The sequence below is a fragment of the Callithrix jacchus genome, chromosome 11, assembly GCF_049354715.1.
Source record: "Callithrix jacchus isolate 240 chromosome 11, calJac240_pri, whole genome shotgun sequence".
NCBI classification, from domain to species: domain Eukaryota; kingdom Metazoa; phylum Chordata; class Mammalia; order Primates; family Cebidae; genus Callithrix; species Callithrix jacchus.
This window is the reverse complement of record NC_133512.1, coordinates 37,199,788-37,226,263: the sequence shown is the minus strand read 5'-3', so window position 1 is coordinate 37,226,263 and position 26,476 is coordinate 37,199,788. Positions and strand designations below refer to the sequence as shown.

At 39.5% G+C, this 26,476-nt stretch overlaps 1 pseudogene; it reads right to left on the bottom strand.

The window, feature by feature from the left end:
* Nucleotides 1–23,934: 23,934 nt before the first annotated feature.
* Nucleotides 23,935–24,382, bottom strand: LOC100411914 (small ribosomal subunit protein uS13 pseudogene; annotated as a pseudogene).
* Between the last annotated feature and the right edge of the window lie 2,094 nt (nucleotides 24,383–26,476).

The window sequence follows — 26,476 nt, the reverse complement described above, 5'->3', positions numbered from 1 at the left end:
TTCCTTGATTGTGATGATGGCTACCTGATCCTACGCAGATGCTTAAATTGTGTGATGTTACACACATCCCATACTCATCCAAATGAGTGCGTATAACCTTAAAAAATTTCAGTATTGTCTATTGATTGTACCAACATCAATTTCCTGGTCTTGATATTATACCACAGTTATGCAAGATATTACATAAGATGTTACCTTGAGGGTAAACTGCGTGAAAAGTAGATGGGACCTCTCTGAAACAGTTTTTGCAACTTTCTGTTAACCTATAATTATTTCAAAATGTAAAGTTAAAGCAATTGGGCCCAACTTGGGCCCAATAACTTCATCAATGTGCTTTTTTTTTTTTTTTTGGCTTAATGTTTAGTGTTGTAGGGATACAGGGAAAAAGGTATAAGAAAGGTATGATGCCAGCATCACTTTGCCTTTTGATATAGGGTATCTTATTGTTTAAACTTTGTCATGAATTATTCAATTGGAAAAATGCTAAATTAAGATCTCAATTTGGTTGTTTGAGACTTATGCAAAGATTTTGTTTTTTAATTTCTGATTAACTTTAAATTTAAAAAAAGGTTTTCCATATATTCTACTTCCAAAAGTCTTTTTATTTCAAAGTTGTTAAAATATATGGAAGTAAATATTTTTTAGAGTTATTTGATGATTTGGAGTAGCAAGTGTGTGGGTATTTGCTGTAGCATCCTTTATACATCTCAGTATTAATGTTCCAAAACCCAACAGCCATTACAACCAAACAGCCCTGGACCAGGGCTTGACTCCCAAACCAGTAGGTTTGACAGTCCATTCAAAGAGATTCTAGTATAAGGTTCTCTATATCTAGAATTTAAAAAGTGTCCTGGGTGGATCTGGATAAGCAGCTAAGTTTAGAAACTCATAGACTAGAGGATGCTGAAGTCCCTCTTCAACACATAAAATAACAAAGGGCCCTGGAATCCATTTGTAAGACTTGATTTTGACTCTCACGAATTAGCTCAGGAAAAAAATTTTCTATTCTTTAGTCATTTTATTAATCAGTATTATTTGTAGTGATAAACATCTAGAAGCAGCAATGGTAGCTATGTTCATTTCTGATTGCTGCTATAACAAATCACTATAAACTTAGTGGCTTATGTCAACACAAATTTAGGATCTTTCAGTTCTGGAGGTCAGAAGTTAAAGCTGAGTTTCACTGGGCCAAAATCAAGGTATCAGCTATGCCCATTCCCTTCAGAGGCTCTAGGATAGAATCCATTCCTTTGCCTTTTCCAGCTCCTTGAAGTCTCCTGCATTTCTTGGCTCAGTTCCTGCCTCCATCTTCAAAGCCAATAGCATGGCATCAAATTTGTCTCTCTGGTCTCCTCTTTCATTATCACATCTCCTTCTCTGACTCTCCTGTTGCTCTCTCTTCCTTACAAGGGTTCTTGTTATTATATTGGACTCACCCAGATAATCCAGAATAGTCTCCCTGACTCAAAATCATTAAATCAAATCTACAAAGTCCCTTTTGTCATATAAACTAACATATTCACAGATTCTAGGAATTAGAATATCTTGTCAGGAGGGGAGTGTTATTTTTCTCTACCACAGTAGCATTAAAAAACAAAAAAATTTGGCTTTAATGTTACAAGATCTGGTTTCAAAACCTTCCTCTAACATGTAATAGCTCACCTTAGGTGAGCTATTTAACATTACATCCCCATTTTTTTCCATCTAGGTGTGTGCTTGTGATCAAGGGAGACTATTTTGGCACACCAGGAACTACTCCCTTACCAGCCAATGCCATATCCCTCCAGATGTCACCTTAACAGTTCTCCGTAAACAGACAGAATTTCCCTTTTGCACTCATAATCTCATGATTGTGTATTTCACTTTCCTCCATTTCCTTGGATATTTGCTTGTTTTGACTTGTTTGACATGTGTAACCACGGTGGTGCTTAGGCATTCAATGTTCCTACCTGCTATTCTTTCCTTATGATGTTTCATTCAATTCCAACCATCAGGATCCAAAGCTGCAAGCTTGTTAAACGATTATACTCATTTTCTTCATTCACCATGGCGCCAGATTTCTAGCTTCTTTATAAAAACTAGCTCAGTCATGTGGCAGGTTCAACTAGAGATTCCAGATGCAGTCATTTTCTCCACCATAAATTATCTCAGCCTTACTCAGAGTTTGACCCATAAAGTTGGCAGAAAAATTATTTTTTTTGAAACCTGCCCCATTATTGTGACTTGGACAATAAAAAGACTAGAAAAGAAGCCCAGTGATTTTTATTCTTAATAGACAAGCAGATAATATAGCTTTCTTCCTAAATTGAATATTTGCATAGCGTGAAAGAAATCTTTCCATCCACTTTTTCTGTCTTATTCAACTTCAGAATACCAGGCCAGATTTCCAAATGGGACAATAGGTGGAACCGTGATTTTCCTCATGCTCAGGTACTAATTTTAACATCCAATTTCCTTTGTAATACTGAATTTTTATATGTTAAGAAAACACTGGCACTAAATGTATGTGTTTAAAGGAAAATGGCTAACACATAAATAGAATGATAATTTGATATTTATGAAGTGCCAGCTTTATCTATTAATGAGTATTCTAATTATCACTGAGTGTTTTTTGAAATTTTAGAAAATGGCAGAAAAGGGTTACTAAATTTCATAATTAAAATTCAAGAATGGAAAAATCATTTGTGTGAGTGATTTTGTCGATACATATTCCTTTGTATTGACAGAAGTACTGGCATAATGATCCTTCACTCTCGAACAAAATAAAATATCTCATTCAAATATCAAACTACCAAGCAATGAATATTTATGATGTAGACTACTGCATATAGTAGACACTCAATTATTTATGGAATGAATGAGGTTGTGTAATCAGTTGAAAGATACTTTGAAAGGGAAACAGAGAGATTAGATAAACACTAACTGGTTTGCATTATCTGTGTTAAGATAAATATGAGACTATGCAAAGGAAATGACAGGAATGCTTTCCCATTTGTTCTGGTTCTTACTGTTAACTAATGAAATGTCTGAAAACACAGTGGCTAAAAACAATAATAACTATTGATTTTGCACACAAATCTGCCATTTGGGTAAGAAGAGCTCCTTTTTGCTCAACACAGTGTAAAGCATATGGCTCTGCTAGGGGCTAAGGGACATACGTTCCAGAAGGCTGCCTCACAAGGCCGACAAGTTTGTGCTGGCTCTTGTGAGAGCCAGTTTGTGCTGCCTCACATGGCCAACAAGTTTGTGTTTGAGCTCTTCCCATGTGAGCCTCACCCCGCTGATTCCCAAGGGCCCTTTGGTCTTCCTCACAACATGGAAGCCGGGTTTGGACAGACAGAAAGAAATTGCTAATTTCTTAAAGCCTGAGCCCAGAAACTCACATAGTGTCGCTGCTTCTGTATTCTACTGTTAAGAAATCACAGGACTCAGATTCTAAGAGAAAAGACATCCATCTCTAAAAGGAAGGAATTTCAGAGAATTTGCAGACATGTTTGAAAACAGCCACACCTTTGCATTAAAACAAAACCCCAAGCTTCTTTCCTCAGCCTCAAGGTCCTAGGGGTTGGTAAACCTTTTCTGTAAAAACCATACCTTAAATGTTTTAGGTTTGACAGACAAACAGACAATCTCTATTGCAACTACTCAACTCTGCTGTATTAGTGAGAAAACAACAATACATAATACACAAATTAGCATGCCTATGTTCCAGTAAAATTGTATTTACCAAAGCATGTGACAGGCCAGATTTATCCCACAGTGCCAACCTCTGCTGTACATGACATGCTTCCTCTTACTTCTCTATTTTCTCCTCTCTTCCACACTCCAATCATACAGCTTCCTTTGAGCCCCCAAAATAAACAAAAAAAAAGTTTGTTTTCCCTTGGAGCCTTTGCACACCCTATTCCTGATAGCACTTGCTTTAGCCTAAATGTTACTTTCCCATAGAATTCTTAACTAAGTGTCTTATAGATCTCCCCTTCCTATTTTCTGCAACAATGTTTTATTGCCTTACTAAAACCTTACATCTTATAATTATCATATGTATTTGGTTTCTTTAGCATTCCACCAATATTTGAGTGTCTGTTGTGATCTAGATGCAGTCTAGACACTAGGATGAAGTTGATGATCATGGCTTACAAGACTCCTGTGCACATGGGACAAACATTCTTTTGGGAAAAATAGACAATAAACAAGGAGGCAAATAAACAAGAAAGTATCTGCCTTTTTTTCCCCCCCTCTGTCACCCCGGCTGCAGTGCAGTGACACAATCATGGCTCACTGCAGCCTTGACCTCCCGGGCTCAAGCTATCCTCCCACAACAGCCTTCTGATTATCTGGGACTACAGGTATGCACCATCACACTCAGCTAAGTTTTCATTATTTGTAGAGACAGGGTCTCCCTGTGTTGCCCAGGTTGGTCTTGAACTCCTGAGCTCAAGCAATTCTCCCACATCGGCTTCTCAAAATGCTTGGATGACATGCATGAACTATTGTGCTCTCTTGGAAATATTTGATACTGCTTAGTGCTAACAAGAAAATTACATGGGGTTAGGTGAGACAGGTCAGGGAGGGCCTCAGTGGAGAAATGCCATTTGCTAAACTATAAGGAACTAGCCAAGAAAATATTTGGAAGAAAAGATTTTCATGCAAGGAGAAAAGCCCATAGGGCATGTGGGCTCAGGGAGAACTTGGTATGGCTGAGAAAGCAGAGACAAGCCGGTACAGCTGGAGCAAAACATGTGAAGCGAAGGATGCCAAGGCGTGAGATCAGAAAGACAGGAGTTGCAGGATACAAGATCAGTGTAGGTTTGATTTTATGATGTGTCTGCATGCAATAATCTTCAGCCACCATATGCTGCATGTGCATTGTGCTGGGCCTGTGTTAAGTCCTAAGATAGAGCAGTGAATGTGCATGTCCCACTACACTACCTGCTCCACAAATGGCACGAATAAATGAGAATATTATAATCTACATCATATCTATTTTAGGCTGGGTTCCAAAGAAGTAGATCCCAAGATACGGATTTTTGTGGAAGTGATTTATTAGGAATGTCTCATGGAACTGGAAGTTGTGGAAGGGAAGGAAGCCAAACAAGGGTGCAATATCAAGTACAATCCTAGAAAGTCTAACTTAGGTTCAACTCTACAGGGGCGATCCAGAGTCAGTTAGATTATACCTCAGAGTTGTTGCTATCCAGGACTGGGGAGCTGGGCATTTACACTGCCACACTGGTCGGTCTCAAGGGAACATCAATTTTCAGGAAACTCTGGTTCTCTGCCACACAGGACATGATGGCAGTGTTCCTCTGACAAGGAGAGAAGATGCTGGCTGTGAGGAGCTGATGTGCACCCTACAGTGAGGACCCAGAGGCATATGGGTGGGGCCCAAGAACATCTACTACAGTTTCACAAGGTTTTCCATATAAATGTTACACATGTTAATATAAGAAGCACATCAATAAAATGTCCTGTGCTCCAAACTGTGGGGTAGGTGGAACTGTTGCAAAGTGCCTCCAGCCAGTAAGCTTTATCCTACATAAATAATACTCTTGCCTATGTTCTATTTATTTAAAAAATTTATGCAGATGCTATTGTGGTTGATAAAATAAAAGTTCATTTACAAAGTGTTATTGAATTGATAACAGCTTTTTGATTTGCTTTAGTAACTAGGGACATAAAAGGCGTAGCTATTATTATTTGGAAGACCCTGAGCTATTTTTGGCATTGTAAAGGTATTGTCAAGCTCACAACTATGGGAGCCCTAATGTAGTGTTCATAAATTCTTTATCACTAAAATATATAATTTTTTTTTAGAACTGAGATGGGAAAAAGTGATATAAAAAAAATGTAATATTTTTTGGAGTAAACAGTTATTCAAGTTGGATGAAACATAGTGGGAAATTTTCCTGGGTCTTGAGACAAGAGCCCTGGCTCTGAACAAGTCACACCCCCAATTTCTATATATTTTTTGAATAACATATTATTTTCCTTCTTTGAGCCATGGATGCCAGAAAAAAGGCAGCTGTAAGATGTTTTAGTGAACATAATACACTGTCACTATAAAAAGTGTTTGCTATTATAAAACATTGTTTCTCACTTCATTTCACATAATCATAACCCATTAGGCATCTCTGTCTTTGACCTTCAATAAATATCTGAGGACACAAAGAAAGCTACACATGATATAATGGATTTCTCCACTTCCAATTTGTTGAAGAAAAAAACTTCTCTTAGGTTCCTTGATTCTCATTTCCATGTCTTTTCTTCTAGTGTGGTTACCCTTTTCAAGTACACACTATTTTTATGTCTGTATCCTAATTCTGTCAGGTTCAATGTAAATGATGATACAAGTGTGGTATTAAACACATGATTTCTTAGCAACTGAGCAAATCACCAGAATTTTGTGGGACTTTTATTTCCCTTTGGATATGACACTAGGAAGATCATTTCACAAATGTTTTGACTCTCTCTAAAATAAAAGCCAACTTACTCTCATTCCAAAACTCAGGACCTTTTACTTTTGGACTAACTCTTTTTTCCTTTGTCTGCAAATAATTTTGTCCTCTTTAATGTCACAGCGTTTGTTAACATATTTCTTACAGGCTTGATCAGTAGTTTTCAACCAGGGAAAATGTTGCCCTGCAGAAGACATCTGGTTATAGCAACTGGAGAGTTGGAGAGGATACTGGCATCTACAAGGCAGAGGCCAGGGGTGCTTCTAAGCATCCTACAATGCCCAGGACAGCCCCCTACAACAAACAATTATCCAGCCCCAAATGTCAATTGTGCCAAGATTGAGAAACTGGAGCTAGATTAAGGTCTTGCCTCCATGTTTTTGACTACATGGATGTTGGCAATAGTTTATAAGCTTTAGAAGTTTAGTAATTAAAATCGGTCCTTAGATTTCCACACAGTGAGAAGCAAATAAGATCAAAGAAGACCAGTGGAGCTTGGCTCCCTCACCCTTCTACCACGTGGAGGTCAGATACCTGTCCTTGAGTTTATGAGAAGAAGCCTAAATACCAGGGTTCGGATGCTTAACATCCTGTGTCACTAGTGGGGTCACAACAAGGTGACTGAGCCTCTCATTGCTTCCTCCAGTAGACAATTAATTATAAAGAAAGGTCTCTGCATGAACTCGAAATTTCAGCTGTCTGCAAAAGCAAGTGGCCTGTGTTCAGGAAACATCTCTTTCAATTCAAGCCACCAGAAACTGATTATGCTTAACCTACATATGCTCTTTGCAGAGCCAGCCTTCCCAGGCAGATAAAAGCCATGAAATTTCATAAGCACTGTAGAGTGCTAAAAATTTGGATGGCAAATGCACAAATACTGCCATCAATATCCTCAGGCTTAGAGCTGCTATTAACATCAGGCGTACATACTATGACTTTATTTCCTAAACTACGTAGATAGTGCTTAAATGTATGGATTTATTATCACATTTGGCATATTTTATTTATAGCACAAGAAAGGTGAAACATTCTGCAGCACTGCATGTTAAGATTAGGATTTATCGTCCAGGAATCCTTGAACAATTTTATCAAAAGCCCATTTCTAGGTGGTGTTTTTCTTCAATAAATCATACAGCAAGAATCTATCAGTGGACACTAGGAAGAGATAAATGAGTGTAGAGGAAAGAGGGTCATCACAGATTTTTTTCTGTATCACGACCTGTCATTGGCAGAAATCCATTTATTATGGTTCACAGATGATTTTTTTACCTACTCACTGTGTTTTCTGTTAGGGGTGTTAGCTAAGATAAAATGAAAACCAGGCAAAATGTAAGCTATCAAAGTCCATGAAGACAGACATAACTTAAAGATCACGAGATACCAAGAGTATCCATTTTTTTCTCCTTTCACACAGCTGCAAATTTTTTTGAAATGTCTTTTTAAAATCTAAATATTTTAATCTTTAAAGTAACTGTTTCACTCAAGTAGGCTAGAGTACAAGCAACAGAAAGCAAATTGTGTTGCAGACTAGAACTTTGCCCCAGAATGTTTGTTTTAGCACAAAAGCAGGGTATCTAATAGTTGTCAAGCACTCCCTCAGTGAGTTTTCTGTCCTCTTACATCCTTTTCTCATTTAATCTGTAATCAGGACCCTATAATTTTGAACAAGACCAGGTACATGAAGAAATAAATGCTAAATGCCAGGCTAAATACAAGAATAATTTTTATAAAGTTGTTACTACTATTATAATTGAATTTTCATTTGATTAAAAGAATTTGTTAAAATGTAGCATTTCAAGTTTCTTCTTTATTACATTCATTTTTGTGCTACCTTTCCCTCTACAAGTTGTCTAGGCAAAGAAAAACTTGTAAAATAAGTTTCCAGCTTCTTAAAATGGCACACTAACAAGTATGCAGTGAGTGAATGCTGAATTTCCACAAGAATTCTCAAAACAGGTTTATTTTTTTTGAAGAGGAGGACTGCAGGGAAATGGGGTGGTACCCATCTCTGCACAGGCTGGGATAGGGGTCCATCAGCTTGAGATAATACATGATGACACCCTAGAGAGTCACTCTCCCTCCACAATAAAGCCCCAAATAAACACAATATTGATGAGCAACAGAAGAAATACCAATGGACAATTACTTTTCCAGTATGTGACGCAGACCAGGTCTCAGCTCTTTTATTTCAAGAAATCCAGAGCAACTGACTTCCCATCTTACTTGCTCCTTCCTGGGCAGGTGAGGACACCCCTCCATCTAGGATCATGTAAGCCTGCACAACAACCCTGAATCCACAGAAAGGAACCAATAGCAAAACTGAAGTGAATGCTCCCTTCCTGTAATTTATCAAATACCGTCAGCCTCTTTGTCATACTTGATTCGAGAAATTGCATCCGTTTTCTTCAGTCATGGATAGAGCATCAGGGACTAGAAGAGGCAAGTAAGGTACTTGCCTGGGGTGCAAAACATAAGGGGAAATGAGGAGTGTGCCCCAAAACTTGGTGATCAGAATAAATAACTTTTTAATGATATTTTTAAAACATAAAATTACTGCAAAAACTTCATGATGAGCAAAATTTTAAATAAACACAAGATTGATATTACTGATATTAGTGTTGTTCTAGAGTGGCTCAGCATGGAACTAACTGCCCAGGACACACTGAAATAAGTGGAAGAAAAAATTAAAAAGAGCCCATTGTTATCTTTGTAACTGCAGTGGTTCTACTTAGACAAGCTGAACATCTTCTGGAAGCAGAAAGTTATCATGTGTTGTCAATGCTGTGAAAATTGTCTTGGGAGCAACACACTGGGGCTTATGGTGGTGGTTGACTCACAGGGTGTAGTTCTGCTCTGCCACTCACAGTTGTGTGACCTTGGGCAAGTCACTTGACTTTTCTCATGCCATTTTCTTGATCCTTAAAAGGATGTTGGAGAAAAATAAACATTTGAAGACATTTCTGGTACCTGCCATATCAAGAAGAGACTTGGATGGATCAAAATGGATAACTTGGCCATTGACTTGAGTATTTATTCAAGGTTAACCTGAATTATTAATTATTTTGTTTATTCACCTGATAACATTTCATAAAGTCACATTTTATCTCCTTAATCTGAGTACCAATGAAGCCCTGAAGTCAACTTCAAGCACTGGTGGTAAATTCTATTCCGCACCTTGCCAAGATTATATCTGTTTTGAAGATCCATAAAAGATTTAAGAATTTATTAATCCTCTGCTTTTAAATAATATTTTTTTTTCTTCTTTATTTGTTTGATTTTGAGACAGGGTCTTGATCTGTTACCCAGGCTGAAGTGCAATGGCTCAATCACAGCTCACTGCTACCTCAAATTCCTGGGCTCAAGAGAACTTCTTGCCTCAGCCTCCTAAGTGGCTGGGACTACAGGTGCATACCATTATGGCAGCTTATTTTCATTCTTAAAATGTGTGATGTTACATGACTCACTCCTTTCCAGCTAAATAGTCTATTCCTGTGGGGATCCAGATAGAACTAAAACTGGAGAATGAGATGAGAGACACAGGTCATGGCTAGTCAATTTTGGAGTGAAGTGCATTAAAAAGAAAATTCATGACGAAAGTTGCTTTGCATCACGGAATCATCTCAGTTTTCTAATCGGCTACACTAATCAGATTTTACCCTGATATTAGTAATTTGAAATTTCATTTAAATCCTTTGTCTATAATTATTCCATCTTTTCCTTTATAGAATCTTGAACACTCATTTTTCTTTAAATGTTAGCCAATATCTTGAAAGAAGGACAGTGCCCAGTGTTTTTAGTAATGGAGTATTTTATAAAGGAGTAAGTAATTATAAATCAAAACAGAAAGCAGAAATGTTATTATTTTTTATTTGAGCTAGGAAAATTTGAGTACAGACCAAATAATCCCACTGAAGGCCTCTGTTTTACTGATATCGTAAGGAAAGTCTGATTGCGTAATGTGTGACAGAGAGAGAGATCACACGTGGGCGTGTAGAAATATGAACTTAACTTTTCTCTTGCTTCTTCAGTGACAACTGGTCCCCATCCACGCTCTGTAAACCTCATTATCAGCAAAGAAGTATAAAGAGCCTTCACTCTCCTCTGAAAAGCAAGTTAAGGATACCCTGGAGCTGATAGCATATGTGGTGTTTGATTGTAAGGCCAATGGGAAGAATTGAAATATGTTACCATTTAAAATAACTTAGATCAATTGTTATAAGAAGAGTGACTGATAGAAACAGAAGAGAAGACTGACTGGACTCTTAACCCATTGCAGGGTGTAAATTAAAGGCTGTCCTTGGCCATTTTAACTTAGTGCAGACGTTTTACACAATTATTGTCTCAACAGGGTAGTAGAATAAAAGGAGCTTGCTTTCTTTTCCACAGGATTTTTTTCTTTCCATCTCTGACGGTGAGAACGGGGGAGGGAGACAGAAACAGAGAGAGAGAGGAAAAGAGAGATGCATGGAGTATTTATTCAAGTTTATATACCTTGAATTTAATTCAAACTACTTTGTTAGTTTGGATTAACCCCTAAAAAGGAATGTAGGTCACATGTTTGTTTAAAGAACCCCTATGTTAATTGATCTAGAAATCTTCAGTTGGCAATAAAACATTATGAATTTAGAGGCAGAAAACAAAAGTTTCCTTTGTTGTTACCAGAGAAATGGAGTTGTATCTTGGAAGGTGACAATAACAAGCAAACAAAAAAAAAGCTTTTTGGAAATGATGGTTTGATCATTCTCACCTAAGAGTTAAGATAAACAAAATTACAAACCGAAGAGATATTGACATTATCTTGTTGTATTTTCAGTTTTTTGGGCTGCCTTCCTGGGCTGATGTTTAAAGGATTAGAATGAAGCTTACTTTCTATGTGTTTTTGAAACTTCCCACAGATCAGCCTCTGAGAAAAAATGCACTGGTGTATCATATTTCTAACACTTAGAGATCTAATTGGGATATTGTTCTGTACATGCTGTTAGACACTGTAGTGACAAGAAGAGTCCTAGCCCACATTGGCCAGGAGCCAATACATACCTTCTCCGAACAAAGTGCAAGATAATTAAAGAGCAACTACCGAGAGAGCCCTGCGGAGCCTGCACAAAAATAGCCATTAATAAAGTGCAGGCGAGCCGGCTCCTTGGGAACGTTGGACGCTCCTTCCTACATTCACTTTGCTTTTCAAATACAGTTCATCAGAGCTATTTTTCCTCTCTTATTGACTATTTTATAAGAAGTTCTAAGTTTAAAAAAAAATTAAATATGTCCCTCTATTATCTATGCAAAATTACCTGAAGAGCACCGTTAGGACATTCAAGGTATATTTCATAAAATGTAAGGGAACCAAGGCATTTATAAGCTTCATTTCAGTTACAAATGAAGAACTAAATAAAATGCACAGGGTATTTTTACATCAGCCATAATTTCTATTCAAACAACCTATTTAAATGTGCACAAGCCTTTCACGCAGAGCCACTCACTGCCCTTGCATAGCAGGTTCTGCAAGTAACTCAGGAAGGCGTTGGGATTGTATACAACTGCAACATGACCCCAGTAAGCTCGGTTACCTTTCCAGCAGAACCATTTAAAAAAATTGTTTTTCAATTCTTTTTTAAATAAAAACCAAACCAAACCAAACAATTTCGTACAAATCATGAGGCACTGGGAACCTCTGAGTAGCTCGTTCTTACAGTGACCCTAAAGGATTTACACCAGAACTTCCCAACACCACTAAATGGAACAATGTATATAAATCCCTTCCGCAGTGATGGGAAATGGGATCCTTAGAAAGCTCCGTCTCTATTCAATGAAACCTGACAATTTTTTACTCTTAAAATATGATTCCATCCGCAGGGCAACTTCAAAATGGTTTCTCCACATTTCTTTAGATCCTGTATAAATCAAGTGCTGTTCGGCAGATACCATGTATAAATCATCCATATTTTAGCCCCTCTCTTTTTATAGAATGCATTTGCAAGATCAATTTTTGATTCTGCAGAGCTCCTTTTACCGGCTTAAATTAAAGATGGCTTGCTTTTTTATGTTGCTTTGCCTTTTTCTAAGTGACCCTCAGAAAACACAATGATAATCTAAGCGCAGCGCACAATTGTCTGGCAAGGTCAAATGGAGAGTTATAACAGAGAGGCATCTATTTATTTATACATGTTGCTGTGTGCTGAGGAGTTAGCCTCAACACATTCAAGTTTTTAAATCATAGAACTAGCTTTCAAATCAACTTCCTCAGGACAGCTGAGGGATTCAAGTCAATAGATAGTCTGATGTTGCTTTTTTAAAAAATTAAATCTCTATAGGGTCACTTAATGATATTGTTAGGATGCTTGATGCAGCCCCAGGTAGAAGAGTGTCTGCAAAGCATAAAGAATTGAGCTGCTCTCCTTCTGCCACAGCCTCTGCTGATTTACAACCACTTTGTGTTTGATGTTGGACAGGATAATTTCATCAGTCTCCAACCCTTGTGATCACGTCCCAAAATGACTCGTCAGGTGAAGCCCCGGCAGAAGATTGCTTGTCACCTGTAGGAAGTAGCTGTCTGCTCTGAGTACTCTTTCCTCATAAATGTAATCATCTGTTAGTTATTCATTGAGCTATACTTCATGGGCTCGATGGAGTGGTGAGGGCAAGAGACCAACTCCTCACTGGGAAAATGCTTAGAAACAATGTTGATGCTCATTGTGTTTTTCTTTCTTCTCATTCTCATCTCTTTCGCGCACAAGAGAAAGAAATACGCAACTGGGTTCATTTTTGAATGTTACTATGGAAAACATCCATTTAAGCTCATTTAAGAATTTTTCTTTAGTTAAAAGAAAAATTTACAGTTGAGGAAATGGACTTAAAGATGGTGGGTAATGTGCCAAAGGTCACATAGCTCGTCAGGTTTACCTTCTTCCTTCGCGAGGATTACTGATGTTTTATTGAAACCCAGTCTTCATGGTGTTCCCATGTGTTCAGGCTAAGCTCCAGGAATTTTCACTAATTTGTGAGGAAATGTTTTTCCCAATGGCTGGATGAACTTTGTTATGACTCATTTCCCATTGGTGAAGGTACAATTTATTTATACTGTTGGAATGGATGTGTCTATCTTATGCCTATCCCAGATTTGTTTTTAAGAAGCACACAACCCATTTGATTTTACAGTTTCACAGCTGGAGAAGAATTTGCCTCAGAATAAATTGTATCTTGAATCTCACCCAAATCCGATTTAGATAAGACTTTGGACTTAAGATTTTTGAGTTGATGCTGGAACAGGTGAAGACTTTTGGGACTGTTTGGCTGGAAGGAATGTATTCTGAACGCGAGAAGTACATACATTTGGGGACATAAGGGGTGTAATGCTATAGACTGAATGTTTGTGTTCTCCCAAAATTCATATGTTGAAATCCTAGCCCCTAAGGTGAGGATATGATGAGGTAGGGCCTCTGGGAGGTAAGCATTCGAGAATAGAACCCTTATGAATAGTATTAATATTCTTATAAAAGAGACTCCAGAAAACTTCAGCATCCCCTCTGCCATGTGAGGACTCTGTCTATGAATTTGGAAGTAGGCACTCACCAGACATTGAATCTGCTGGCACCTTGACCTTGGACTTCCCAGACCCCAGAACTTTGAGAAATCAATTTCTGTTATTTATAAACCACCCAGTCTTTGCTATTAACTTTGTAGCAACCTACGTAGTCTAAGATAAAGCATTGGTTTTGTTTTGCTTTTTAAAGAATTTTTGAATTGTATAAATAAATATATGTAAATAGTAATGGTATAAAGTATTTAAGGTGTGCTGGGTGCCTATTGTAAGCATTTTATGTATATTAAGCACTTAACCTTTATTCATTCTGATGAGTTCTAGTATTTTCATTTTACAGGCAAAGAAATAAACTTAGAAATGGTAATTTGCCAAATGTCAAATAGTTTATCATATCTGCACGATTTTCTTTATTTCTAACTAATTAGCAGCAAATCATTATTCATATTTAGGCATCCTGGTTTATCCAATACAATTCTCAGTTAGCTACTTCATTCATTCATTCATTAATCTAACATCTATTAAGTGCTTTCTGCGTGTCAGATACTAGGGATACAGAGGTGAAGAAAGTAAGTACAGCCCTTGCCCTTGGTGGGGTGGAAGGCTCATAGTCATAGTATAAATTATGCAAGTAATAGTATAAATTATGCAAATGATTGTATGATCACTGCCTATAAGGGCCTCAAAGAAGAAATCAAAGGTGAGCCTGTTTAGTCAGAGTGGCTGAAGCAAACCTCCAGAGGATGTGCCTCTTAGGTTGGGCCATAGAGAATAGGATGTCTATCTTCCCAAATGGCACAGGGACTCCCAGAGACCCACTATGCAACAGATCCACTCACCCAAAAAATTTGTGTCCCAAATCACTGCACAGTTTCTCTTCTCCCTATCATAGAATGATTTGGCAGAAAGGCTCCTGAGACTTCAGCAGTCTAGTTGCCTTGGCATCGTAGTAAGGGAGGAGAGCAGAGCCTGAGATGGACAATGAGCTTAGGGTTGCGTTCAGCAATCCCAGCCTGGATGTTGAGGGTGGGTGGACATGAACTCAAGCTTTACTTGGATAAATCAGTCTTTTTATCTTAGGGATGGTGGATGGGACACAGGTACAGTAGATTCAGACCAGTGGCCATGCTTGAAGTTAGGATTCTTAGTAGGTTTGAAGCAAGATATTAAACAGCTGGGTAGGTCCCCAGAAGTTCTCATCCAGTTGATTCAGGGTCCTGAGAAGAATTCTAGGTCGAGGCATGGTCCCAGGAGTATTCAAGATATAGTCGGAATCTCATTGGTTGCCTTGAGGGGGATTAGTTCAGGGCCTGGGAAGGGTCTAAGCATGCAGTTTAGAAGCTGCAGTGAGAAGGCCTAAGCATGTAAGGTTCCAGAGCTATTATCCATTACTATGCTTAAAATAAACTGTCAATGCATGTAGGTTGATCCTCCTACCCTGAAGAGCTTGACCAGAACATTCTTTTCATCCTTTGTTTTGTATAAATAATTGAATTCCCAAGCACAAATTTGCTTTCTAGATATCAGCAAATACATCTTCATCAGGGACCCCAGCACTGCAGGCCCTTTGTTGGCACTTTACCCAAACTCATTACAAAGAAGTGAAAGGTGGGCCAGGTGCAGTGGCTCATGCCTGTAATCCCAGCACTTTGGGAGGCTGAGGAGGGTGAATCATGAGGTCAGGAGTTCGAGATGAGCCTGGCCAAGACAGTGAAACCCTGTCTCTACTAAAAAATGCAAAAATTAGCCAGGTGTGGTGGCAGACACCTGTAATCCCAGCTATTCAGGAGGCTGAGGCAGGAGAATTGCTTGAACCTGGGAGGCAGAGGTTGCAGTGAGCTGAGTTGGCGCTACCGCACTCCAGCCTGGGTGACAGAGCAAGACTGTCTCAAAAAAAAAAAAAGTAAAAGTAAAAGGTGCCTGCTTCTCATCAGTGAGGTATTTTGATATTCTCTGCAAGAAGAAAGACTTATTTGCCTAAAACAATATAAGGGAAGGTATTAGCAGATTTTCTGCTGTTATAATAGAATACTCAAAACTGAGTAATTTATAAACAATAGAGTTTTATTTGGCTCATGGTTCTGGAGGCTTCGGAAGTACAAGAGCATGGCATCAGCATCTGACAGGGCCATCCCATGGAGGAAGAGAAAGCAGGCAAATGAGACAGAAAACGGGGATAAACTCCCAAGATATCTAACCCATTCCCTCGACAGTGGCACTTACCACCTCTTGAAAGTCCCACCTCTTCACCGTCACAATGACAATTAAATTTCAACATGAATTTTGGGGGGGACATTCAAACCATAGAAGGCAATAAATGCAGTTAATAATTGTAATGAAGTAAAAGTGACATGTAACTTTATTAGCCAGGGTTCTCCAGAGAAACAGAATCAATAAAGTCTGTGCGTGTGTGTATGCATGCATGTGTGAGAGAGAGAGAGGAAGAGAGAAAGAGAGAGGTTTATATTAAAAAATTTGCTCGTTTGCTCACAGAATTGTAGGGGCTAACAAGTCCTATAGGTAACCTATAGGTTATTCCAGTTCATGTAATTCATACTTTCCAAATTCCCATTTCTTTTTTTTTTTCCTTGTTAAAGCATATTTTTTTTAATTTTTATTTTTTGGCAAGAAGGGATCTTTCTCCCAGGCAGAAGACTTAAAAAATAGCAAAGCAATGACATTTAGACATAATAGGTTCTCAAAAACTTTTTGTTAATACATAATAAATACACATAGTTTTGGAATACATGTGATAATTTGATACATTCATATAAAGCATAAAGATCAAATCAGGGTCATAGGAATATCCATTAGCTTAAATATTTATCTCAGTAATATTTAATTAAAAAAATGAATGAATGGATGAATGAAACAAAAGATCTACCTCCTCTTAAATATAATATAAAGTGCCAGAATTGGAAAGCTGATGTTCTCCTCTTCTGTAATATGCAGACTGAATAAATAGAAAGTCCCTCTGTTATGGAAGTCTCATGAATGCGAGAATAAATTTATCTTTCTGCCAGCTAGGATAGGGCTATTATCCAGATTATGCCTTCCTGGCAGAACCTATTCAACATCTACATAGAGTCATTGGTGTTCAAAAGAAAAGGAATTGACCCTTTAAAAAGTACGCCATAAAAAATAGACTAGTTGGCTATGAAGCTGCCTGCAAAAGGCTACAATTATAGTGCTGGATAAATAATACCTTATACTCTAGGGGTGGGGGTGAGGGTAAGGGTAGACAATGGGGAGAGGAGAAACAACAGATGAAGCAAGGAAAAAGTCTTGTTTTATAAACCAGGGTAGCAAAAGGGAAGGTGAAGACAAGAAGGGACATGGCACTCCTTCCCGAAAGGTCAACTTACTAAAAAAGAAAAGAAAAGACAAGAAAATTGGTAGAGCTATAGGAAAATCTTTTTATGGTAAAATGATACTATATGTAAATACTATATTATCATAGAATATAGTATTTACATAAATCTTTGATTAAAATATTCATGAGGTCAGGAGTTTGAGACCAATTCCTGACCTCTAGAAAATTGTGACTGTGATGAGTGTTGTTTCAAGGTACTAAAAACAGCAGCAGCTACTGGTTGAGTGCTGGGCGAGGTGATATCTCATCCAATCATCCAAGCCCCAGAAGGAATTTATGAGGTTGAAACTCCTATTGTCTTTTCGAGGATGAGGCAGCCAAGGCTCAGCACAGTTCATTGACTTGCCCCTGCTTAGATAGTTGGTAAGTGGAGGGCCCAGCCCAGATGTCCTAATCCAAAGCCAGGCTCGTAAAGACCACCTTATCTTAGTTCTCATTCCCAGACCCCTGTGGCCCCACTCTCATCTTCCACCACCGAGGGTGCTCTACTAGAAGAGTTGGAGGAGAATCTAAATTTGATTGCCTCACCAGAATCTTAATGACTCCACTAACTGGCACTGATTAGTAAGGAAATGTTATGAGTCAGACACAAGCCACTGGGGAAAGAGGTGGCTTTGTTTGGTTTTCCTTTCTAAGCATGTAAAAGAAAACCCAAAAACATGTAAAAAGGAATTGACAATTTCAAGATTGATGTGCTTTTTCTTGTTAAGACTAAATATCAAAAATTAAGCAAACAGCAATAACCTTTTAAGTGCTGTGATTCCGGAATATGAGTAGAAAACCTGGTTTTGGGATTTTTTTCCTTCTAAGTAAGGGAGTTATAACATAACTGCAAAATGTATTATAATGTAAGAGTAATGAGAAAAAGAATCTTTTTGACTTGCTCACTCTGCACCTCCAAGACAGAGCAATGATAGGTACATAATAGTTGTTCAATAAGTATTTATTAAATGAATGAATGGTGATAAAATTAGGAATTAAATCATTAAAGTGGTGCACTCTAGCCTGTGCATAATGTTTTATTTCTTTTGAATATTATTTGTGTAGTGTTTATTGTTCAAGAAATGGACAGTTATTTAAAAAAATTTTTTTGTTTTTTGAGACAAAGTCTTCCTCTGTCACCCAGGCTAGAGTGTAGCAATGCAATCTTGGCTCACTGCAACCTCCACCACCTAGGTTCAAGCAATTCTCCTGCCTCAGCCTTCCAGGGTAGCTAGGATTACAGGCACACGACACCACGTCTGGCTAATTTTTTGTATTTTTTTAGTAGAGATAGGGTTTGACTGTGCTAGCCAGGTTGGTCTCAAACTCCTGACCTCATGATCTGCCCACCTCAGCCTCCCAAAGAACTGAGATTACAGGCGTGAGCCACCATGCCCAGCCTGTTTCAAGAGACGGGGTCTTGTTTTGCTGCCAGCCTCTGGAGTGCAGTGGCACGATCATAGCTCGCTGCACCCTTGAACTCCTGGGCCTGAGCAACCCTTCCACGTAGCTGAGACTATAGGCATGTGTGACTGTGCCTAGCTTAAAAGTATTCCTTTAAATACTTGGCCTTACTTGATGGTTGTTACCTGATAATGAAGATCAGAATTACAAACCTCTGGGCAAGAATTTAGCAAATTTAACCTATTGCAGTTAAAGACCCACACTATAAAGAACAAAAGTCCCAAATTTAGCACATCTTCTCCAGTGTGGCATATTATTTAAAAGGTAAAAATTATATCCTTTTAATTTGCATTTATTAAAATATTAATAAGATTGAACATGTTACCACATGTGCATTAGCTTTGTTTTTTCTTTTGTTCATCTTAAATTTTCCTAGATTACCTCTCAGGGGCTTGCTGTTCTTCTTATCAATGCGTATGAGCTTTTTAATATTTTTTGTGCAATGTTTTCTGTGCATATACTTCCCCAATCTACTGCTTGACTTTACAGCTATATCTTTTAAAACAGAAAATTCTCAAAACAGTATCAAATCTACAAGAGAAGCAAAGAGTACCATAAGGAATATGTAGAATATTAGCAATTCCAAGATAAAACTTTCTTAAATTTTTTTTTTTACTTACCTAAATTCCCAAAGTTCTTTGCTCTAGTAATGAATCAGTCACGATTGGAGAATAAATCACAAATGCAAAACATTCTGCTGTAATGAAAACGGTAGTGACCGTTTATTACAAAAGAAGGTGTGTTTTAGAACAAATTTAGTCATTGGCATACATCTACATATTTTGGAATTCCTCTAATATTCATGTCATTAGAACAAAGGAAGCTAAATTTACTTGTATAAAATGGTAACCTCTTCTTAAATCACAGTGGAATTGGGTTGCTAATATGCCTAAGGGAACTGTAAAGTGATTTGGGGAACAAGCAGCCCATTAGCATGCCAACCCCCATAGACCAAATAAATGCCTTTCATTTGAACTGAGGCAGTGACTCCCTCCCAAGAGAGAAATGGCACTTTCTCTGATTCATTAATCTCATAGGATTTGGTGAGTAGCTTCCAATTTACAACCATGTCCTTCCCAAACAATGAGTGCAAATTTTATAGAAACTTAACGGTGTGGATTTTATTTCCCTGGTTTTAACTGCAGCATCACTGAGGTGAAGAACAGTGAGATAAAAGAAAATTTTGGCTGGGCACAGTGGCTCAAGCCTATAATCCCAGCACTTTGGGAGGCCAAGGCGGATGGATCATGAGGTCAGGAGTTTGAGAACAGCCTGGCCAACATGGTGAAACCCGTTTCTACTAAAGACATAAAAAATTAGTTGGATGTGGTGGCAAGCATCTGTAATCCCAGCTACTTGGGAGGCTGAGGCAAGAGAATTGCTTAAACCCAGGAAACAGAGGTTGCAGTGAGCCGAGATTGCACCATTGTCAGCCTGGGCGACAGGGCGAGACTCCATCTAAAATAAAATAAAATAAAAAATAGAAAAATTAAATCCTGTGTTCAGCTCAGTGTATCAGTGTCAAGAAAGAGGACAGCAAAGGTACAATTGGGAAAGGCAACGCACCTGTGTACATCAGTTCAAGGGCTTCATTCACCCTCTTCATGTGGTGAGAATCACCATTCTGTCACAGCAGGCAGGTGACTTTTCAGTCTTTGACTGATGAGACTATGGGATGAGTCTCTGAATGATTATGGAAAGAGTGATACATGTTTCACATTTAAGGCTAACTCCTAGATCACATCTCCACATCAACAGCTGGTTGTTAAGCATCTTGTATGTGCAAGGTGCTTTTTTTCCATATGGACTCAAATATGCCTTTGTGTGATCTGATGTTGCTTACTTTCTAGTATGAGAACACAAAGTAAATTACTTTCCATTATTGAGTGCTGAAGCATTAAAATTGGTACTTCTGTCACCAAAGACAGCAATAAAACTGGGGGAGAATAGCACAGGGATAAATAATTTCCACTTATTTATGTTTATTAGAAATTGCCAACTAGATTCATTTACTCAAAAAGAAAAGTGTTCCCAAGCTGGGAGGTGTCATGTTCCACTAAGAAGAAATGTTTCTTCTGACCAAATGAAAACACACAACTCTGGGAAAAAAGATTTATTTTAGATGTTATGATAACTGACTCCCAGCCATAATGCTCCAAGTGGGCACCAGCAATGAGGACAGCTTTTAATAAGGTTGTTGTTGTTGTTATTGTTCTTCTTCTTCTTCTTCTTCCTCTTCCTCTTCTTTCTTCCTTCTTCCTCCTCCTCCCCCTCCTCCTTCTCTTCTACTTCTCCTGAGATGGAGTTTTGCTCTTGCTGCCCAAACTGGAGTGCAATGGCATGATCTTGGCTCATTGCAACTTCCACCTCCCAGGTTCAAGTGATTTTCCTACCTCAGCCTCCAGAGTAACTGGGATTACAGGCACTGCCACCATGCCCAGCTAATTTTTTTCTATTTTTAGTGGAGACAGGGTTTATCCATGTTGGTCAGGCTGGTCTCGAACTCCCAACCTCAGGTAATCCATCTGCCTCAGCCTACCAAAATGTTGTAATTACAACTCAGTGGCTCAGGCATGGGCCACTGAGACCAGTCAGGTTGTTTTTCTTTTACCAAACCATATTAAATGAAGATAAAAAGAAAAGGTAATGTTTGTGTCAATGAAGCAGGCTTTTGTGGCGTCACAGCCAAAAGCCATGAGCACAGACAAGGTAGAGGGGCTGGCATCAGGGAGCATCTAAATGCAGCCCTAGAAGGCTGAGCTTTGGCACAAGCCAAATTGCGTACTCCAGAATTGCCTTCCTCACTTGTGGCAAAGATAACCTACCTGTTCCCGCTCCTTTTGGAAAGCCTGTGACTCCTTTGAAGCATGGCAAGTGTCCCAGCCTTCCCTGGATGAAGATGGGTTGGTCCACAGGGAAATGGCTGCTGCTGCTAATGCAGGTTTGAATCTCTGCAAGACAGGAAAGATAGTCTTCACAAACTATATCAAATGTTGAGTTCATGGGAAATCACTTAAAATAAAACCATGAACCCTTTCTAAACAATAATAATTTACGTACAGAGAAGAAAGTAACTTGGACACTCATTCCATCTATCACAAAAGGAGATGTAGTGTTGTGAACTAAACGCGAGCCTGGGAACTCATCCAGCGAGAGGGTCCCAGACCTCTCTCTGGAAGAGAGCGTGAGTGGAAAAAAAGGAGAAAGAAAAGAGCGGGGTTTGGAGGACTGGATGGGCTATACCCAAGCAGCAGTTTTATTTGTGCAGTAGGTTCCATTATATACTTTTCTACTTAATGTTGTTTACATCAGATCAAAGCATTTCTCAAATAACAAAAGAAACACAAAACAATTCTGGGGAACTAGTAAAAGGAATAGATACTGATTTAAAAGGTCAAGGGCAAAGTAGGTGATGCTGATTGTCAATATTATCAGTATGCCCAGTAAATACTTAACAATTGTAAATACTTAAGTTAAGTCACAAGGTAAGTAAGTTACGCCCAGCAAATACTTAACAATTGTGAATACTGAAGTGAATATTTTACAACTAATGTAGCAAGGATCCAAAAATGAAAACAATGAAGCAATAAACCATAAGGAACCGAAAGTGGACACAATGCCTCCCGAGTCCTCATATCCGTAAAGTAATGTCTGTTAATTATTTTGAATAGCAAAGTCCCTCTCTGGGTTCCTGCTTTCCCTCAGCTCAAGTCCCCCAACCAGGGATCTGTGTCCGGGCTCAAGCTCACCGTATGGCGAGGCCCATTTCCTAGGGGCCTAACACGGGAGCGATCCCCACAGTAGGGACTTCTTTAATAAAGCTCCATTGTTTTTTCAGGATTTTGCTTTATAGGGTTTAGATTAAAGGGAACCTACCCTATGAAGAGGCTAATCTTTGTTTTAAAGCATTTACAGCACCTATACTGGCAAACTCCTTTGTGGGTTAGTGCTTGTTCTGAGATGACTTTTTTTAATTAAAAATATTTCAAATCATTATCATGAAAAAACAACTGCAGGGCAAGAAGTAAGGAAACTACCGGCCAGACGTGGTGACTCACACCTGTAATCCCAGCACTTTGGGAGGCTAAGGCAGATGGCTCACCTGATGTCAGGAGTTTAAGACCATCCTGGCCAACATAGTGAAACCCCATCTCTACTAAAAATACAAAAAAATAGCCAGGTGTGGTGATGGGGGCGGAAGGGTGATGCCCCTGTAATTTCACCTACTTGGGAGGCTGAGGCAAGAGAAACACTTGAACCCCCGAGGTGGAGGTTGCAGTGAGCCGAGACCGGGCCATTGCACTCCAGCCTGGGCAGCAAGAGCTAAACTCTGTCTTAAAAAAAAAAGAGAAGTAAATTACCATAATGTCATATAATTTTACACAAAGGATAACCTAGAAATTTTAGTGCAATCCCCTAAAGACAATTAATAAAAGTCTTGAATTAACTTCTCTTTTAAGCACCTAGAACATGCTAGATATGTACCATCCTTGGGCAAAGAGAGAACATGATCATTCAAATTCTCTTGTATCATGCTGGAAGTAGTTGGCCTATCCCCAAAGCCTGAAGGTCTGGTTTGCCCAATTGTTCTACTGACTCTGGAATAGAGAAACTTTTAATTAAAAAGTTGCCTTCTTCAGTAAGGATTGTAACCTGGTACTTTCAGTTATTTCATTAAGTTTACCACATAATTATAATTGAAGAAAACAAGAGTTCATTTTTAACCCATGATTACAAAATTCTTCACTTCAAAAGCTATTATTAAAAAAGAAAAAGTAGCTTTTTAACAAAAACAAAATTTGAAAAGCATTATCAACATATGGAACAGACACATGACTTTTAAATTTACTTTGTTGAATAGGAAAGACAAATGAGACCTTAATTAAGAAATGCCTCTGAGTATCTCCATCTTCATTTCATGAAATTTCATAAGGATATCAGTAATAATACCATGGTGGCTCTGAGCCACTGTTTCAGCAATGTGTGGGCTTTTTATTTTTTTTCTCTTTGCTTTTTTTTGGGTAATGAAAACTATATTAAATACAAAAATAATTTTTCAGATGTGTAAAAATGTGAGTTTAAGTATATAAACTATTTATTAACAGACAAGGCCTACAGACTTATTTTTTCTTAGACACACCCACAGTATGATCATGGTGGCCAGTGGTCTTGGTGTGCTGGCCTCAAACGCAAAGGCTCCAAAAGTCCATGGAGATGGGCCCAAATCTTCAGTCGCTCCAGGTCTTCACAGAACTTGTTGTCCAGACCATTGGCTAGGACCTGCCTATATTTTCCATCCATTACGTCTCTCTGTCTGTTCAAGAACGAGTTTGGGATCTTGAATTGGCATAGATTCTGCATAATGGTGATCATACATTCCAACTCATTCCCTGTCAGTTCTCCTGCACTCTTGGTAAGGTCGACGTCTGCTTTCCCCAATACCACATGAGCATATCTTTGACCCATACCCTTAATGGCAGTGATGGCAAAGGCTATTTTCCAACCCCCATCGATGTTGGTGTCAAGTAATAAAATATGCTAGAACTTTTCAGGGATCACTAGAAACATGGTGGCAGCACAAGCAGAAGCAGGCAGGCCTCCTGTGGGAGAGACAGAATTAGTTTATCCAAAACCATATGTACTGATCAGAGTAAGATTTAGTCCAAATGTGAGTGACAAGTGCTAAGTTTCTGTAAACACAAGTTGTAGGAGCATCAAACAGAAACTCAAGAAAAGCCTCCTTTAGAAGATGAAGATTATACTTGTCCGACCTACCCTCTGCGGGAAGACTGAGCTCGTTCGGAAAAAACCGGACCGCAGGCTAGAGGAAATTCCTTAAGTTCAGGCTTTATTGAGAGGAAAGAGCCTCCGGGCAGGCCAGCCGGGACGAAAAGGAAAAATGGCCGCGCCGCTCAGAGGGGCAGGGTTGTTTTATAGGGGGCTGAAGGGCTGGGGGGTGGGGAAGCCAAAAGCCGAGGTGGTGGGCAACTGTTGGTCAGTTTGAACTGCTGGGCGGGAAGCTGGGCGGCGGGAGGGCTAGGGCCGGTATGTAAAGTGAGAGATAAGGGAGCCTCTTTGTGGGGGAGGGAAAGAGAGAGAGATTTTGCGGTAGGGGCAGAGTTTTCCAAACATTCCCGACTCCTTAAAGAAAAGAAAAAGAGGGGGTCAGGGGCGTCGGTTGTCTCTCTGGCTACTTCCTGCTGACAAGGGTCGACGGGGGGTTCTGAAGAGGTTTCTTTTCCTAAGGAGCCTGGAGGTTTGGGGAGAGGTCTGTTTCTTGCACTCGTTCAGGGTGGGGTTGGAGCAGCATCTGGTGGATGGTGACTCCAGTCAGTTCTTGAAAGAGCCGCTGTAGGAACTGGAGAAAGCAAGGAGCAATAAGTAAGATTAGGCAAACGGCTATTAGGGGCCCAAGCAATGGTGACAAGAGGGTATACATAGAGGAAGACCACCACGCTGTGGCTTCAGCCGAGAACTTCTGACTCTACAGGTTAGTTTTGAGTTTCTGGAGGCTCTCGATTCGGGTTTCTACTAGGCCGGATTCACTGATGTAGTAACAGCACTCTTCTTGTAGGAAGATACAGGTCCCTCCTCGTTCAGCAGTGAGCAGGTCTAGGGCTCTTCGGTTCTGCAAGGCAACTTGGGCAACTGAGGTGATCTGTCGTTGGAGTGATGCTAAAGACTCAGTAGAGTCATCAATAGCTGCTTGGAATTGCGAGGTCAGTCGGGCTATAGCCAGGTGAGAGTGGACTAGTGCCCCTCCTCCTAATCCTGAGTAAAGTAGGGGAGGTAGCTGTCTAGAGGAGTAGTCTCTGGCGGTGGGGGAGTTGAAAGCAGGAAGGGGCAACCATACAGCAGCTCAAATGGGCTAAGCTGTGATGGGCCCCGGGGGCTTGCTCTTACTCTGGTGAGGGTGATAGGAAGTCAGGTTACCCAGGATTGGCGGAGCTCAAGCATGAGCTTGGTCAGATGCTCCTTTATTAGGCCATTGGCCCGTTCTACCTTACCAGAGGACTGGGGATGGTAGGCGGCATGTAGCTTCTACTGAATTCCTAGAGAGGTAGAAACGGCATTAGTGACTTTGGAGATAAAGGCTAGGCCGTTGTCTGACTGTATGGTAGCTGGGAGTCCAAAGCGTGGGATGATGTCTTGAATGAGATGAGTGGCTACTGTCCCGGCAGACTCAGAGGCTGTGGGGTAAGCTTCAATCCAGCCTGAAAAAGTGTCAACAATGGTTAGCAGATGCCGGTACTGTTTGTGCTTTGGCATATGGGTGAAATCAATTTGCCAGTCTTGGCCAGGTAGGAACCCGCGTAGCTGATGAAGCTGGCGCCGGGGATGACAGGAACCCTGGGAATTAGTTTTCACGCAGACAGTACATGAGGACTGATCTTCCTATATGGTACTGAGGAAGCTATGGGGGTGAAAAAGTGGGTTGAGGAACTGGTATAAGGCTTTAGGCCCAATGTGGAGTGAATTATGGATGTCTTGGATTATCTGGTACCTTTGCTTTTCAGGGAGGATGAGGAGGTTATGCTTGAAGGCCCAGTCATCCTTGAACTGTACCCCGGGGGTAGACTGGAGGGTCTGGAGTTCTGAGGCAGAGTATTGAGGGCTAGGAGAAAAAGGCTGTGTGGGCTGGCGGTGGGGAAGGTTATGACG